The 4,707-nt window shown below is 36.6% G+C and overlaps 1 long non-coding RNA gene across 2 annotated transcripts; it reads left to right on the plus strand.

Annotated features, from left to right (window-relative positions):
* Positions 1-1,516: 1,516 nt before the first annotated feature.
* LOC110715109 lies at positions 1,517-4,288 on the plus strand. 2 transcript variants are annotated; one of them, XR_002510237.1, is made up of 6 exons: positions 1,517-1,999; positions 2,104-2,160; positions 2,513-3,672; positions 3,773-3,875; positions 3,948-4,017; positions 4,109-4,288. It is a non-coding gene; the product is annotated as an uncharacterized LOC110715109 (long non-coding RNA). The 2 variants fall into 2 exon arrangements; XR_002510236.1 differs by having other exon boundaries at positions 1,518-2,160.
* The last annotated feature ends 419 nt before the right edge of the window (positions 4,289-4,707 follow it).

A 4,707-nucleotide genomic window follows, 5' to 3' on the forward strand; every position in this document is an offset into this window, starting at 1 on the left:
TTTATTTAATCAATTTGTGAAAAGAACAAGAAAATAAACAATATTCGCCTTGGCTTAAGTGATCAACCAACAATTAATTATCCAATTCTAATCTTTATTTAACGCAAGATACTATGTGGAAATAGTTAATTAGTCCTTTTAAGGTGATCAAACAACACTAATTAATTAAGATTCTTTTAAACAAAAAAATAAATATGATTTATCTAAGTGCTCGGGAATTTACCACTTCTCTTTGCTAGATCTCCGTTTAGAACACTTATGGACACTTTCTTGTTAGGGAAACTCCACCGTAGTAACAAAATATCAAGGGGGTGAGTGTTTAGGACAAGAGGGGTTAGGTAGCACAAGTTCACAAGTATTCCGCCAGAGTTTTAGGTATTTTTTTGTGTGTTTAAGCCTCAGATTAAGCCTCTATTTATAGGGAATGGGTAGGATTAGGGTTTTGGACATTCTACCGCAGTAGGTGTCGCGCGTAACAGGATTAGTTGCGCGCGGCATCCCAGCGCAAGTGATTGGGTTGTGCTGATATGGGCAGCGCAACTGAGTGTCTTGCGCACGGCATTATGGGAAGATTCGATTCTATATTTTCGGAAAATTCTGAATCTTCCGTGAGCGCATCTCTAGAGGTTGCTCTAATTGTCGCGCACAGCTGAATTAGTTGCGCGCGCCTGCCAGCGCGACTGATTGAGATGCGCACAGATTTTCCTGCGACATCATTAAAATTTAACCTAGGCACTCCTAAATCCGTCATTATTGGGTTTTAAGCACGGGCTTAAGCCTAATATTGATCGGATTTAGTTAATTGGACCTTGTGTAGCTTTATTTTTTTTAATTTAGGCTAGTTATTGTGTTTTATGGCTTAACTAGTTATCTGTAAGCATTCTCCACTTCAATCTAACACGAAAATGGTTTTATTTATCGTCATTGCACTTCCTATCGGGACAGGAGGCCAAAAGTAGATGCCTACATCATGTGAATTAATTTTGTTTATAATCATGTCTAACTTTGAGAACCAAATACATTGGGGTCTCAACTCGACGTACAATTATTGATTTTTTTACTTTGATGCTGCTCATCATTAATTATAGGAAATTTTGACAATTACCACATACTATTCTTTCCATTTTAGCAATTACCACCTGCTATTATTTTTTTTGAAAATTACCACCTACTCATTTATAAACCATCAAAAATTCTCACCTAGTTGCCTTCCAACTACATCATGACGTCATGTGGGCCCCACATTTTACCTTTCCTCTTCTTTTCCCTCCCTTTTCTCATTTCTCACTCGATTTTCATCTCTCATGTCTCATTTTTTGAGCGAAAAAATAAATTGGGGCTCAACTAGGTGGTTATTTTTTGAGCGAAAAAATAAATTGAGCGAAAAAATGAGTCAATGGAGATGAAAATCGAGTGTGAAATGAGAAAAAGGAGGGAAAAGAAGACGGATGGTAAAAAGTTGGGTACACATGACGTCATAAGGTAGTTGGGAGGCAATTAGGTGAGAATTTTTTATGTTTTATAAAAGAGTAGGTGGTAATTTTCAAAAAAAATAATAGCAGGTGATAATTGCTAAAATGGAAAGAATAGTAGGTGGTAACACTAGGGGTGTGCATTTTAATACCTGGACCGTGAAACCGACCGGGATCGACCGGAATCGGACCCGGACCGGACCAGACCGTAGGATTTAGGGTCGGTCCTCGGTCCTTAAAAATCAGTCATTCCGGGTTTCCGGTCCGGGTAAACCCGGTATATTCCGGGCTGGATCGAAAACCCGGGAAAAGTGTTTATTTTTATTATTTTTTTTAATTTCCTAAAAACCTTCACTTCTATCAGAGTCTCAGTCACGCCTCTTCACTCTCTTCTTTCCCGTTCTCACTCTCTGTCCTCCACTGCTCGACTCCTCCGCCCCCGTTCTCAACGACGGCACCGCTCTTATCTCCGCAGCGCCGCCCTCATCTCCGCAGCACCGCCCTCCTCTTCGACTTCCAGCCTCCAGGTATGTTCTAGTTCGAAAGTCAGCCTTTTCTTCGTTTTTTTTGTTTTTTTTTGTTTAATTAAATTCAATTTGTTAAAGTCAGCCTCCTCCTCCGATCACTGCAGCCGTCGACGCCTAACAGCCCTCACCGGAAAGCTATCCTGTTCTAGTTCAAAAGTCAGGTTTGTGTTTCTTTTTTTTTTTTTTTTTTTTTTTTTTTTTTTTTTCTGTTTTTGTTACTTGATAAATTGATAGGCAATTTTGGATGTAATTGTGTGTATTTAATTTGTTTTCATAGTATTACCATTCAATTGTTCAACAGCGGATTCATATTCATGCAATGTAAGTTGCTTGCATCAGTTGCATGTTCAATTCTTTTAAAAAAATGTTTTTGATTTTAATCTGTTTTTATTCATATGATTCTGCCATATTTTTGGGATTTATGGGTCTAAATTCAAGCTTTATTTTTCTGGAATTTCAATTTGTTATCTATTTCATTCTATTCTTAACATATAATTAAATATAATGTTGTAGATGGCAAGCTCCCAATCCAAAAGGGCACCTATATACTCGTCTGATCAAACAGCACATACACTTTCGGATGCTGCTAACAACACTGATATTGATTTATTGTGGCAATCCTTGCCTCCGGACAAGACACTTACGGAGGGACAGAAGTATTTGGTTAGAACAAAAACAAAGACATGCTGTAAAATATATCAAGAATTCTCCTGCTAGAATTGCTAGGTTCAAAGATCTTGCTCAAAAGGCTAATATACAAAGCAAATCTTCTTTATGCTTTGATGTCCCTACTCGATGGAATTCAACTTACATGATGTTGGAAACAGCTTTGAAATTTCAAAAAGTTATTGGTGGGGTGTCACTTCCCGATGGAGAAGGTGTGAAGGATAATGAAAAACCTCCTGACCATGATGATTGGGTCAAGGTGGGAAGGTTAGTTTTGTTTTTGGAGTAGTTTTATCATTTGACTCGTAATATCTCTGGTTGTATTTATGTGACAAGTAATAAAGATTTGTTTGACATTGCATATGTTGATGATTTGCTAAATGAATGGGAAAAAAGTGATGATTTGGATTTTCAAGCTATGGCCATTTCAATGAAGAAAAAATTTGATAAGTATTGGGGAAAAGTGGCCAATATGAATATGTTTATATATGTTGCTGCCATTCTTGATCATCAATCCAAATTTCGTATTTTTGAGGAAATACTTAGGGATATGTATGGAGAGGAAGAAGGGACAAGACTTGGTGTTAAAGTAAAGCAATTTACTTGCTCTTTATTTGAAGAGTATAAAAATTTGTATTCTTCCTTCATTCCTCAAAGTGGCCACAGTGAAGATCATGTGCCTATTGATGTAGATGTTGATGTGGAGGATAAGAGTAAGAATAAGACGTATTTTGCAAAAGTTAAGGGTAGAGCTAATAAAAAGATGAGAGCGGATAATTGCATTTGCAAATAGTGAGTTTGAAAGATACATCAATGAACAATTAGGGCCGAAGGAAGAACAAATGGATGCTTTATCTTGGTGGGCACAAAATTGACATCGTTATCCTATTGTTTCACGTATGGCACATGACATATTAGCCATTCCATTGTCTACCGTTGCATCGGAATCCGCCTTTAGTACGGGAGGTCGCCATCTCGATCCTTTTTGGAGTTTTTTGACACCTAAGGTAATGTTTTTTGCTTTAAGTTATTTTATTTTTACATATTTATAATCTCATATTCTATGTTGGCTTTGTTATTTAATTTTTATTTTTTTTTATATGAAAGATGGTTCAAGCTTTGATTTGCTCTCAAGATTGGCTTAAACCAAAGGGAATGAGGGAAGTTGATGTTGAAGAAAAAGTAAAAGATTTAGAGGAGATTGAGAAAGGTATTTCTTACACTATTACTTGCATTTTTAATTTTTTTGAAATTTTAAATATTTATTTTTTCATTTGATTAGAGGTGGAAGTTGATGATGGAGATCATGAGGTCATTTTTGTGGACTATTTTGCATGATTTAAGATTTGGAGGTAATGTTTCCAACTTTTATTTTCATTTAAAGTATCTTTAAAGTTCTAATCTCTAACGTTGATGATTTTTTTTTTGTTTTGTTTTTGCTAGAGCGGTGATGGAGAATTGATAGAAAAACGGAGAGGAGAAATTATCAAAGATTGAAGAACTTAGCTCTTTTTCATTGAACTTTTATTACTTTGGTGTTGTATTTAACTTAGGACTTGTTTTGGTTTGTATTCGGATAAATCGGATGTATTGAGTGTGTATGATGTTTGGCTTTTTTTTATTTTTTTTATTTTGTGATTTATATATTTTTGGGGAAAAAGTACACAGGTTTAAAAAATAGGAGGGAAGATTAGCAGTCTGCATGCTGTTAAAATGCAGGGAAAAAAAAAAGAAGGTAAAGTCGGTCCCAACCGGTCCAAAACCGGAATGGACCGTATTAAACAGGTCCAGACCGGGACCGGACCGGCAGATTACGGTCCGGTTTCCGGTCCTTCAAAATAGCTTATACCGGGTTTCGGTCCATTCCGGTCCCGATCCGGTCCGGTTTTGGACTGGTGCACAACCCTAGGTAACATTACACCAAAAACTAGAATAAGAAACGCTAAATACAAAACGGTTAACAAAAGACAGGCGTTCTCTGTAATAATATCGAACGTACTTGTGGTAGAGGCGTTCTATGAGTTGATGAATATAGAACAGTT

This window comes from Chenopodium quinoa, unplaced genomic scaffold (assembly GCF_001683475.1).
Source record: "Chenopodium quinoa cultivar QQ74 unplaced genomic scaffold, ASM168347v1, whole genome shotgun sequence".
Classification (NCBI taxonomy): Eukaryota; Viridiplantae; Streptophyta; class Magnoliopsida; order Caryophyllales; family Amaranthaceae; genus Chenopodium; species Chenopodium quinoa.